Consider the following 14,145-nt stretch of genomic DNA (forward strand, 5'->3'; position numbering starts at 1 on the left):
ATATCTCAAAACATTTTCATGCTTGGCAGAGGTGGAGAAGGTGGTGTGTCAATAAAAGCAAAGTTCAGCTGAAAGGGACATGAAACATTTTGCTAGAAAATCCACTGGAGTTGAAAAATACAGAGTAGAGCAAAAAAGAACACAGTTTTCAACAATGCTTTTACCATTTTACTTTTTTCACGTTTTCCTCATAAACTTTTCTTTGAGCTTTGTTTTAATTAGGCAGCTAAATAAAGCTAGTTTTAAGCACATGAAATGGAGGCAACTGGACTACCTGAAAAGAAGTCAGTTTAACTTCAACTTCAAAAACAGGATGGCAACTCTCTTGAGACTAGCAAAAATCAGTGTTTGCTCAGAGACTGCAATTATTTTTTTGGTTGTAAAAGACTGATGGAAGTAGCTTTGGTGACAACTTTTGATTGCAAGGAAACTGCACAGATCACCCGGTGGAAACCTATCTCTTTGCAGTAGGGGACTTGACTCAACTGGTTGTATTCCTATATAAAAGGAAGGTTGTGGAATGCCTGTGTCATTATGCAGGTTAACCACTGTCCAGCTTTTATTATTTGATAAGTTTCTGAATTTTTGAAGTTTCTGAAGGTTCTTCCTGACTCTGAATATAAGTATTAAGTGTGAATTTCTGTCTATGTGTCAGCAACAGATTTGTGATTTTCATCTATGATCTATCGCAAGCAGATTGTGTGCAATTGCCAACTTGACTCAAACTGGTAGCAGACTGAATCCCCCTCATTACCACTGTACTTATCACGGTTTTGATACACCAAAGTCTGAAGATGCCAAATGACTGTGAGTGGTCACAGACAGACCTGATCCCCATCTTTGGTAAATGGCCTGTATTTGTATAGCGCTTTACTCAGTCCCTAAGGACCCCAAAGCGCTTTACACTACATTCAGTCATCTACACATTCATACACTGGTGATGGCAAGCTACATTGTAGCCACAGCTGCCCTGGGGCGCACAGACAGAGGTCTCGTTGATGTTTCTCCTAACAGTACTGTAGCATTAGGATAACCATGGTATGGATTACTGAAAACTTATACAGACCTACATAAAGCTATATTTAAACCTAGCATAAGTAAGTAACCAAGATAAAATAATAAATAAATCTGGTAACAAGTATAAAGGATAATCCCAAAATCACTACCTCTCAAATTCATTATCCATAAAAATTAATAACACATATGTCCAAAAGACCTAGACCAGGGGTCTGCAACCTTTAACACCAAAAGAGCCATTTGGACCCGGTTTCCACGCAAAAGAAAACACTGGGAGCCGCAAAGACTTTTTGACATCTAAAATGAAGATAACACTGTATATATTGTTTTTTACCTTTATGCTTTGTGTGAACAACTAAGCTGTGTTGCTTATGAAATCCATGAAGTGCTACAGAGAAAACTACATTATGTTTATGTAATTAACACATTTTGAACTCTTAAAGAAATATAACAAAAGGAAAGACACCCAGCTGAACTAAAATGATCCATGTAGCAAACAAACACTGTGAGCCGCCATCCTTATATCGCCTTTGGGCTTTTGGAGCCTTGATCTGACTTTTAAAAAAATAATTGGAAAAAAAGCACTATGCTGCTGAAAAAAAAAAGAAAAATAGATATTTACAAAATTCTGCCTAAATATGTATTTTACCTGGTTAATGTGTGTGGCGCCACCGCCTCCCCTGCAGTGCCACTGCAGGGGAGGCGGACGCACCTGAGTGGCACCCGCAATCACACCTCGCCGATTTAACGTCTGTGCTATCTATGCTGTTGTTGGTGTATGTCGGGCTGTGAGCTGAAAAGCTACAGCCGTCTGTGTGCGTACAGCAACCGTTTGTGAAAAATGGACAATAAAGAGATGCTGAAAAGCGTGTTCATGCAAACATCGTCGGGTCTGTCGTGATATGTTTACAATGGGACTTCTGCTCCTGAACCTCTGTGCACAGCGTCTGCAAATCGGGGCTTTCATCTTTACGCAGGACTGTAAGCTGTCATCTGTGAGGTGTGAGGGGTGTTTGTTTTAACATAGTTCACAGTGAAGAATAGCTGCTGACATAATGTGGATCCGAAGATCCATAATTGACCTACCTGGGGTTGAAAGTCTCGGTAAATGCGTGGCATTTCGGTGGGTACACCGGCTTCCGCGAGTGTGACGCTTATTTTGAGCGATGAAGAAATAATAGAATATGATTGTATTTTTATATTTCAATATCACAATAATCTAACAATTTAGAACTACAAGTTAAAAAAGAACTAACATAAATAAAATACACTTCAGCTAAATACTTCTAATTTATTTTCCCAAACCATGCGGAGCCGCACTATAAGGACTAAAGAGCCGCAGGTTACCGACCCCTTACCTAGGCCATCCTAACATGTACAATATTATTTTTATATCGCTGTCTTAGAAGACAGCTAATCTAATGTTTATGGGCTCTTTTAAAAATCCACAATCTGTAACTTTGTGTCAACTTTCTAGTTACGAAAATAAGTCAGTAAGATAGTAACATGAGTTTAGTGCAAATGTTGAGCTAACATTAGCTTGCAAAATGTCTCCTGCTGGACAGATTACATGCTGCACTCAATCACTGCTCTGTTACATTTTATCTGTTTTTAAAAGGTCTTAAACTCTTTAAAAAACATTTTTATTCAAATAATACCTTCAAACACCTCCCAAGGCCTTGTTATTCCGTCCTCGTTCATTGTCTCTTATTCATACAAAGCAGGATACATGAGGCACTGAATGATGAGATTTGTGAGGAAAAATGAAGCACAGGGATTCACTGAGAAGTGAAAGTTGATGGGTCATTAATTAAGACTTTATCTTAATAATAAGGTTCAAAACTCATCACTGATGAAGCCACAGAGTAGAAAGTTGACTCATTCTCTAATGCATCGCACTGTGTATTCTGACAGTTTCCACAAAAACGTCCTATCATGTCTGACCATCCATAAAGTCCTGTCTTTATCACAGAGATGAGTAACAAGCATAAATGAGTCATGGCTTAACAGGTTTAAGAATTAACTAAGTAAAATATTCATATTTCTTTCTTTCTTTTACCAATTTGACATACCTAGATACAAACTTTGCACATGAGTGACTTAATCTGAAAGGTAACATATTCAGCTTTTTCAAAACTAGAAGAAGAAGAAGAACACTGCTTGTTTAGCATGTGGCTAAAATACATTTCTGCCTCAAAATGGCTCAGTGATGCCATGACGGATTAAAATAAATTTGTACTCCTTTTCATTTAAAAAAAGCCATCATGTTACCACATTAACTTTTGCAAGACATGTAGAAACAAAGAGTAAGATTGTGATTTTAGCCTAATTTGGCATCATTAATTTGCTGTTAACAACAGCTATATGCAGAATTTCGCTGTTAGTAAGTCTTTGCTTGCTAGTTACTATAATGTTAGCAAGATACTGTCAATGTGAGGGAACATTATAGTTATAAGCATAGATGGTGTTGCCGCTTGAGTCTATTTGTGTCTTACTTGTAGTGACTTACTTTACAGCTCCTTGGGATCAAAATAAGGGGTTGCGTTCCTTATAATGCCCCATATTGAGTATCCTTATTTCCACAGTGGATAGGGTTTGACAACTCACTGATGTTGTGGATGGTTTACAAGATATACTTGTAAGTCATGACTTCTAAAAACATTTATGTCATCAGTTTGAACATCTACCAGGTTATTGATTTTCTGAGACAGGCGTAACTTGTGTTTTATTCACTTGAGCAGGAAAGCAAGCAAGAAAATAGAAGATGTTACCTTTTGTATGAAGTGTTATTCATGCATTTTGTGCATTATAGTCCTTCTGTTACATGTTTTTTGATGCAGAGTCAGCTAAACAGCTTTAGCTGGCAGAATAGTCAAGACTCTAGCAGCAGCATCCTATTTTCTGAGGTCCAGCTGAGCTTATGAGCAATTTGGACATAGAAGCAAGAGTCAGTTGTCTAAATTTGAAAGTGTACAATTAGTAAGATGTCAGATGTAATTAATTCAAGAGTGCAATACTGATCAATCAAGCATATCTAAGTAGCACCTTTAAGGCTATTGGAATAGAGGTTAATTCAATTCAATTTTATTTATATAGCGCCAAATCACAACAAAAGTCGCCTCAAGGCGCTTCAGTTAAAAATCAATATAAAATAAATAAAAGTCCTCAATGGTAGAAAGAACTGCATGCATATACAGAACATCTGGGTCATTATACATTGCTGCTAATCATAGAATACAGAATAGGAGTAACAAAACAAAAGGGGGTGACATGACCAGTCAGAGGTAAGAATAAGGCACAAAAACACTACCTCCTTCCATTTTCTTGAGTCATATTCCATAAACAGTTATTCAGTTGACCACCAGGTGCCACTGTTAACTCATAGCAGCCTGCCAGATCCCTCCCCATTTTGTTTCTGTCTCTCCCCCCCCCCCCCCCCCCGCACTCCATTTCTTTCTTTCCCTCCCCCCTCCATCTTTTCCTCTAAAACAAAGTAATTGCCTGCAGCACAGTTCAGAGTCTCCTACTCTGTCTGACGCAGATCAGGCTCCAGCCAGTCAATCATTATTCTCCACCACAACAGTGAATACCTCGTGTGGTTCAAGAAGTCGCCGCAACCTGCTGTTGACACTAGTATGTGTGGGTGCCTCTGCACCCTTGTATGGTTGTGTTGTGTTGTGTGTGTGTGTGTGTGTGTAAATCTATGTGTGTGCGGACTTTCGCAACCACGGTGCTGAGGTCTGGCTGCTCCGTTTTGGTTCTTGGGAATCATATTTATGCATGACGGTGTGTGCATGTGTCACGCACACGATTAGCGACAGACATTAATCTCCTCCCTCTCATTCATCTGTCACTCAGACATCTATAATTCAAAGGCAGCCAGTCAGAGGTCTTGGCTGGGTCTGCCCGAACAGAGAGCTGAATCTTTATTATTATCGATTCATATTCTTCTAATTTGTTTTGTGTCTCTCTCTCGTGTTTGTATTTATGGGCAATCTGTTAGCATGTGTTTAACAGGAATGTGTATGTGCTTGTCCTCAATGCGTAGGTGTAGTGGAAGCACAGAAGGTCCATGTTAAGAGCCCAGCCTGTACGTAAGGATTTTGCTCCCCTGATTTTCTAATAAATGCGTGTCTGACCAAAGTGCAACGAGAATGTCATTGCTCTCAATTTGATATCACTTTCTGCTGACAGAGAGAAAATGCGGCAGAGCGGGATAGAGACAGAAAAATGAAAGGTTGCGAAAGCGAACGCGTTAGAAGTCAGTTAAGCCATTTATTCAACCAAGAGAGGAAGACAATCTCTTTTTCAAGGTAAGTCCCAAGCAAGAAGGCAGCAAACGAAAACCTAGGTGCTAAATCCTCAGAGCATCCTGAAGGGAGCGTTTGTGCGTTTGCTGGAGAACACCGACGAGCGTAAATCCAAGTGAAAGCTATGATCTCGTATGGATTTCCTCCATTTAATCTCTTGAATCACAGCAGGAAGGGGAGATGTAAATAAAAGTGGAAGGGCTTCCACGTTATCAATGACACCTCACCTGCAAGTGGCTGAGAAGAGACAAAGCCGGAGTGCAGCGAGGACTGACAGCTTTACAACTTCAAACAGCTGCAGAACCACAATCTTATGTGTCAGAACAGCAAAGCAGTAGATATAGAAGAAGTTTCCTGTTGAATTGCTGTCAGATGAGCTGGAGTAAATCTCTATCACTTGTACTTTTCATGTTCAATTAGAGATCCAAAATAAGTATAGGCAGATACCTTTCTATTATTCATTTATGAAGATACTGACATGTTTGCCTGTGTTGCACCATCAGTTCCCCAGTGGCCTTTATTTTTTTTATTTATTTAATTTTTTAAATAATAGACTGTTTGCTATGTTTTGGCAATTTTTTATTGAATTGCAAAAATCTTAAAAAGTCACTTATGAGACAGTGGATGATTTCCTGGGGGATCTCTACCCAGATCTGGTCCAAACCATCACCTCCTGATTAGTCTGAAGTGCAACCTGGCGGTCTTGGAAGGACTGAAACATCTGTCCCTGAAGGTCTTCTATTGGATTTAGGTCAGGCGAATGTGGGGACCAGTCAGTGCTGTAAATTCTTCATCCTCCAGGAACTGCCTACATGAGAAATGGATTAATGGTTATTAATCCATATCTCACGGCCCTCATGCCTGAGTGCCCATTTGAGGACGTCAGGTCCTCAGGCCACCCTCTGTTTATGAAGTCTGTTTATGATTGTTTTGTCAGAGACATTCACACCAGTGGCCTGCTGGAGGTCATTTTGTAGGGTTCTAGCCGTGCTCATCCTGTTCCTCCTTGCACAAAGTAGAAAATACTGGTCCTGCTGATAGGTCACTGTCCTAGAGCAACTGCCTGTCTCTTGGAATCTCCTCCATGCTTTTAGGACTGTGGTGAGATTAGGCAAATACCCATTTGTAATTAAGATTTAAGACATAATTCTAATTTTTCCATCCATCCATCCACCCATTTGCTTCCGCTTATCCTTTTCAGGGTCACGGGGGGCGCTGGAGCCTATCCCAGCTGTCATAGGGCGAGAGGCAGGGTACACCCTGGACAGGTCGCCAGTCTGTCACAGGGCCAACACACAGGGACAGACAACCATTCGCACTCACATTCATTCACACCTAGTGACAATTTGGATTATCCAATTAGCCTATCCCCACAAGCTGCATGTCTTTGGACGGTGGGAGGAAGCCGGAGTACCCGGAGGGAACCCACGCAAACACGGGGAGAACATGCAAACTCCACACAGAAAGACCCCGGCCTGATGTTGGAATTGAACTCAGGACCTTCTTGCTGTGCGGCAACAGTGCTAACCACCGTGCCACCGTGCTGCCCAATTCAAATTTTTAATCAAATTAATTCCAGTGTCAAGACAGCCTCCATCCCAAAGCACTCCAAACCCAAGATGTGAACCCAGAAAAGAGTCTCCTATGTCAAATGGTGACGAGACTAACTGGCTTCTCTCAAACACACCGACGATTCTCACAATACTGTGTTCCAGTTACCGATCAGAGTACACCAAATTTTAATGCAAAGCAAAGAAACTTATCTGAGATACTGGAAAGAACTAAAAGCCAGAGCAGATGAGAATGTTGTTCTGCAGTAAACAGAGATCATGAATTGGCAGAATATGTATTAACTTCCAGAACACAGAGATAGATCCTAACCAAAGTGTCGGCTCAGCGAGCACAAACTGGAATCTAACAAGGAAAACATTAAAAGTCGTGGGAACCAAAAAACAACAGGACATGTGATGGGTGGTCACATTTCCTCCTAAAATGTAAATCCTTCAGTCATCAATTCATGCAGGGAAGGTTAAATAACAATAATTACAATGAAACACATCATACATCTATAGCAGGGGTCTGCAACCTTTTACACCCAAAGAGCCACTTGGACCCGGTTTCCACGCAAAAGAAAACACTGGGAGCCAGGTTTTTTTACCTTTATGCTTTGTGTGAACAACTAAAGTAAGTAAGTAAAGTTTATTTATTAAGCGCTTTTCACAGACAGGCAGTCACAAAGCGCTGTACACAAATATTAAAATAAACAATACAATCAATAGACATTATACACAATGTAAAAGATCAAATGTAAATAATGTAAAGAATATAAAATACGTAGATCAACAAAAGGCTTGTTTGAACAGGAAAGTTTTTAACTGCTTTTTAAAAGAATCCACAGAGCAACTAAGGTGTGTTGCTTATGAAATCCATGAAGTGCTACAGAGAAAAATACATTTTATTTATGTAATTAACACATTTTGAACTCTTAAAGAAATATAACAAAAGGAAAGACACCCAGATGAACTAAAATGATCCAGCAAACAAAAACTGCTGTGAGCCGCCACCCTTATATCGCCACCTGACTTTTAAAAAGTAATTGGAAAAAAGCACTATGCTTGCTGAAAAATGAAAAATAGATATTTGCAAAATTCTGCCTAAATATGTATTTTACCTGGTTAATGTGTGTGGTGGGGCGTGGTCTGCAGCGCCGCTGCAGGGGAGGCGGACGCACCTGAGCAGCACCCGCAGTCACTAGTGATGGGATTTCCGGCTCTTTTTAGAGAACCGGCTCTTTCGGCTCCAAACCGGCTCTTCAGGTTGTTTTGTTGCTTTAATTAATTTATTATTAACAATAATATAAAATTATGCACAAAAGGAATTACTAATGTAAATAAAAAGTGGTTTTATTTATATATTTTTATATATAAATATATGCGGTGGCCCCTAGAGACAAAGCACGTACAAACTCCAAAACACATTTCTAGCGTTAACTGATCTTCCAAAACAGAGCTACCTAGATCACTTAAATCACACAAATGAAAGCATATGTGTATTGTTTGTGTATTTATACACAAGCATTCATATATATTCAAATAATTTTAAAAGAATGTTCATTTACCTGTTACTACCACACACCAAATCCGGTCGTTGGTACTTGCTGGCTTGTGTAGCCACTAGGTAACAAAAGCTCAACACTGCGCCTGCATTCTGGTGCACTTCTGTTGTGTTTTGTACGTGTTTTGTACTTTTTGCGTGCTTTGGAGTTTGTATGTGCTTTGTCTCTAGGGGCCACCGTAAATATGTTTTTATTTATTCACTCCACATAAAATGTAATAAATAAATCATAATACAAAAAACAACTATTCACAGTTCAACTTTTAACTATTTAAATTTTCAGCTTTTTCCTTTTAAACAAATTTAATGTGAAATAACAAAACACTGCAAACCACAAAAATATGAAAACAAAAAGAAGATGCACATTCTCTGTCATATGGACCTGCATGAATAAACTTTCTGAATCCTTTATCATCTGCAACTGAAAGTTGTGGATGATTACTACACCTTTCTAATGTAACATTGTCCCTGGCTCTCTTTCTCTCTCTCTCCCTCCCGCTCTGTTCCTGTGCTACTGCGAGTGTAACTACCGCCCCTCCCCCCTCTTCCCAGCGCAAAGCACAAGGCTCGCGTGCGGAGTGAAGCGGACAAAAAGTGCGAGAGAGAGGGTGAGAGAAAGGGGGGGAAAAAAACCCACGGCTTGCGATAAGAAGCCGGCTCGTGTCGTTCAAGTCAAAGATCCGGCTCTAAGAGCCATTTCGTTCGCGACCGACACATCACTAGTCTGTGCCATCTATGCTGTTGTTGGTGTGTGTCGGCCTGTGAGCTGAAAAGCTGCAGCTGGCTGTATGTGTACAGCAACCGTGTGTGAAATGTGGTAGATGCTGAAAAGCATGTTCATGGAAACATCGTCGGGTCTGCCGTAGTATGTTTACAATGGGACTTCTGCTCCTGAACCTCTGCGCACAGCGTCTGCAAATCGGGGCTGTACGAAGTCACTTCATTTTTAAGCAAGACTGTAAACTGTCATCTGTGAGGCGTGAGCGGTGTTTGTTTTTAACATAGTTCACGGTGGAGAATAGCTGCTGACATAATGTGGATCCGAAGATCCATAATTGGCCTACCTGGGTTGAAAGTCTTGTTAAGGCACGGCGTTTCGGCGGGTATGCCGGCTTCCGCGAGTGTGACGCTTATTTTGAGCGATCAAAAAATAATAGAATATAATTTTATATTTCAATATCACAATACTCTACCAATTTAGAACTACAAGTTAAAAAGAACATAAATAAACATAAATAAAATACACTTCAGCTAAATACTTAAAAAAAACAAATTTATTTTCCCAAACCACGCGGAGCCGCACTATAAGGAAGAGCTGCATGCGGCTCCGGAGCCGCAGGTTGCCGACCCCTGCCACAGTAGATATGCAAAAATTACCCACATTATGGCTTCAACCAAAACTCCAGAGTGTAGACACACTTAATATTTTTAAATCACACCAAGAAAGGACCATAATGTTTCCTTACGCTTGACATTCAAGTTCAAGTTCAAATTTTATTCGCCACATGCAGTGGCAGGTTGCCCTGCAGTGGAATGAACCCGCCCCGACCTTACACACACAACACAGACATCACATGGGGATACAAGTCAGAGAACGGTTCATTCATTGACCTGTCTATGGTTTTTAGCTATTTCAGCCATTTCTTTAACACATTTAGCTCTAATTATTAAGCTAGCCTGTGGCTTAACTTACTAGCTACACCTATCAATGCAAACATATAAAACAATATATGCATTAGCTTGCTTTTGAAACACTTATGTATTAATTGTAGCTACTCATTACCACTTACTTTTAGTATACTGTGCATTTAGCAATTTTAGCAAACCTTTTTGGTTTAAGTTGGCAGAAACTTGAGAGTGAGTCATCTACCAATCAGAAAGTTGGAGGTTTGGTCCCCTGCTCCTTCAGCCCAAAAGCTGAAGTGCCCCAGGATAACATATTGAAACCAAAATTGCTCCTGACTCATTCACTGGAGCGTGAATGCATACGTCATACTTCACAAACACTCAGAGGGATAGAATGAAGTGTTTTATGTGTGTGAATAGGTGAATGTGCCTTGCAGTAAGCACTTTGAGTGTTTAGTTAGAGCAGAAAAGCGCTACACAAGTGCCAATTTATTTTGCCATTTACAACTGCTAGCTTGATATCTGGACACTCAGACACTCAGTCAAAACATGGAGAGCTGAGGTTTTTATCTATTTTTTTTTCCAAATTAGCCGAGTTAAAATTTCTGCGTACTCCCTCAGACAAATGCAGAAATATCCCATGAGATTTGAGTAACCGTAGTAAGGAACTTATGTAGTAAAGCAACCTGATGAAATGTGGAGAAGAAAAGAGCGATTGAAAGAATGACGTACGAGGATGACAGGAGGAGACAGTGTTGTTTTCAGATTTACAGACCTTGCTGCCGAATGCAGCTCACACGAGGAGTAGCAGAGAGAGGCCTAATTAACACAGAGAGCACCCGCATCCTCAAACAGGGTGAGTGATTCAGATCCAGCTGTATTATCACCCTGCCATAACAGTGCCAATCCAACCTGAAACCAGCTCCGCTGAGCTGATTTGCCTTTTCCTCGCATCATCTGAGGTCATGACGTACTATCCACTCCTTCTGAATGCACAAACACATTTTCTGCATAGCAGTAGCCACAGAAGCCACAGTATCATTCCAGTTATTCATGCCAAATATGTCATATCCACAGAGGTTTCACTTCCACAACCACACAATCTAGTGAGGTGTCACTTGTGCTTCATTTGTGCATCCTTAAACATTTCACAATTAACAAAAGCTATCAACACAACCCGTGTTAATTTCATTGACCAATCATTTTCTTCATTGTTTTCATCAAACTACCTATTTTTCTGTGATGACAATCACTATGATGAAATGTATCGACACCTACGGTGACGTATAAAAACGAGATATTCTGGAGAGACAAAATGTTTCGAAGTGATCCAATAGGAACTAATCTCCATGTGCAGTAAGGTCAGACGAACACATTTGATCTGCCCCTCGGGAAGCAGTGCAGCTATCTGCCACCCTCCTTGTTTCTCATGAAATTGCGACAAAATGTGAATACTTGGGAGGAAGAGAAGAGTAAGCGAGCTACGCTCTTTACTGAAAGCTCATTCAAGCAATTTCCAAGTAAAAGGAAATACAATACAAGTAACTTGTCAAGCTACCTATTCTTTTTCTGCTTTTCAACAGATCCAATCCAGTCAAACAAAAGTGCAACACAATCAAGAACATGCTAAAAATGAAAGCTGGCTTAGTTTGCTGCAGCTCTTTAGATGTGACAGATTTTTGTAAACCTAGCAGCAGGTTGACAACATCTGCCCCATCTGTATCTGAGATACCTGTAGTGGCATCTTGAAAGAAAGTATTTCAATGGATTTAAAGAATGAATTTAAATATAGATAACACAGGGCTAATTTAGATTGTAGACTATTATAAATTCACTAATTGCTTATGCTGTGTCATTATAGATCAGCCCAGCCATGTTCCATTAGATGGTGATATGGCAGCAAGCGTCAGATGACCTCCTTCAGACTGTCTTTCCACAGTGATTACTGTGACTGACAAAATCGACAAGATCATTCAAGATCATCCTGCTGCAGAGCTATGTGCGGAGTTTTCAAATCACGGAGGCTTAGGCTTAGTCGCTGTTCCCATCCAGAAAGCAACAGGAGTAGATCGAGCAGCTCCAGCAGCAGCTGAAAGCTCAGTGACACTATGGTAAAGCTCTTACACCTTCTTACACATACTTACACTTTCTCTTCTGCTTAGTTATCTTTCGGCCTGCTAGCGCCAGTAAAGGTAGATATCTGCTCTGTGGTGACTCTGATGTTAACACAAACAGATACACCTGTTACTTTAGTAAAAGTCTGGGTCTGTCTGGGTGTTCTATTGTAAAACCTTGGTTGGATCTCATATCCTGCACCATGCACCTGCTCATTACTTGAAAACTGGCGCTCATCAGATGTGTTACCATGGTAACCAGATCATTTCAAATTAGCCAAGTATTGATTTAAAAACACAAAAAACAAATATTGTGTCTGGCAGAGTAAAAACTTTTCTATTTGAATTCCTAATTGAACAGTTTGCATTGTGGGACATTTACTCCATGCCAATGTAGTGTCCTGCTCTCGCAGCCGTCAGTAATCATCTGTTTTAATGTCTGTTAACTGTAAACGTAACAATTAGCTTAAGTGTAATTAACCAATCAATCAATTTAACCTTCATAAACAAACAAAAACATGCAGCAATTTGCATGAAGACAACTCGTTCAGGCTGAGTGGAGCAAATCTTCACATTCTCTGAGAACAAGTGCGTGTGATCAGCGTTTTTATAATGCCACCGTCTCGTAAACAGACACCGCTTTTTTTGTGGCGAGATTATTAACTTCCTTTTTCCTTTAAGACACCTGTGCAGGATTCCTAAATGTCAGCAAGAGTGTGAGTACTATCCTAAGTAAATACGGTTGGTAATGTGTGTTACAGTTGCTTTTGTTCCAAACCATTCATCTTTTACACAGAGCTTTTGAAGAGGACTTAATGTACTTCGTAAACTAGTTTGAGTGGAATGTTGTCATTAATGGGGCATAATGAAGCAGCTGGACATTCAGGGCAGCAGGCAAGGTCTTAAAATGACCATATGCTGTTATGAATTAATTAATTTACTGACTCAGATCTTGTTCACCTACTTTGTTAACTTTAAAGCGCTATACAAATACAGACCATTTACCATTTTAGTTGAAGTACCTATGAAACAAGATGCAAACTAATAGTTTCCTAATGCTGCAGCAGGTTAAACTATGGATTCTTGGCATGAGTCTGTAATGTTTTGATTTCATCTTTATCTGTCAAGAATAACAAGACTAAATAAATACATAAATAAAGCAAATTTCCCTTTGTAGTCCTTTTATAGTGTGCACACAAGTCCAACACACAAGTGTCAAATAGAGCAATATAGGTAAATATGGACAAAGAGAAAAACCCTCCACCCCATCACAAAAAGCATTATCCAATTCAATTCAGTTTTATTTATAAAGCATCAAATATAGATATAAATACACAGCGCTATATACCCTACAATAACGCAAAGAAAACCCCGACAAGCAGATGATCCTCTATGAGCAAACACATGGTGACCGTGGGGATGAAGAAACTTCCGGAAAAAACAGGCTCCAATAGGTTGGGGGTGAGGGGAGGAAGTCAGAACAAAATTAGATTAGATGCAGAGTGAAAGAGACTGAAAACATCTGAGTGAAGAAGAAATGTTTAGTGCATTATGGGAAGCCTCCAGCTGCCTGAGCCTATTGCACAGTAATCCCATCAATTTAAGAGTGGAATAAGAAATGATGGGTGACTGTCGCAAAGGTTAGGGCTTTGTGTAAAATTCTTTCTTACACACTCAAAAAAGTGAAATTGTGTTGTTGTTACATGGACTGGCAGCTTGGTGGCGCAGTGGTTAGCACTGTTGCCTCAGAGCAAGAAGGATCTAGTCGGGGACTTTCTCCGTGGAGTTTGCATGTTCTTCCCGTGCTTGCGTGGGCTCTCTGGCTTCCTCCCACAGTCCAAAAACATGAAGTTAGCGTGGTTTGGTTAATTGGTGATTCTAAATTACCCATAAGTTTGAATGTGAGTGCCTCTCTGTGTTAGCCCCGTGGTAGACTGACAACCTGTCCAGGGTCTATCCCACCT

General features: G+C 40.1%; 1 long non-coding RNA gene across 1 annotated transcript; it reads left to right on the forward strand.

Annotated features, from left to right (window-relative positions):
- The first annotated feature begins 1,703 nt into the window (after positions 1-1,703).
- On the forward strand, positions 1,704-9,714 carry LOC146492042 (uncharacterized). Its single transcript, XR_014872416.1, has 2 exons — positions 1,704-2,017; positions 9,419-9,714. It is a non-coding gene; the product is annotated as an uncharacterized LOC146492042 (long non-coding RNA).
- The last annotated feature ends 4,431 nt before the right edge of the window (positions 9,715-14,145 follow it).

The sequence above is a fragment of the Neolamprologus multifasciatus genome, chromosome 23 (genome assembly GCF_963576455.1).
Source record: "Neolamprologus multifasciatus chromosome 23, fNeoMul1.2, whole genome shotgun sequence".
NCBI classification, from domain to species: domain Eukaryota; kingdom Metazoa; phylum Chordata; class Actinopteri; order Cichliformes; family Cichlidae; genus Neolamprologus; species Neolamprologus multifasciatus.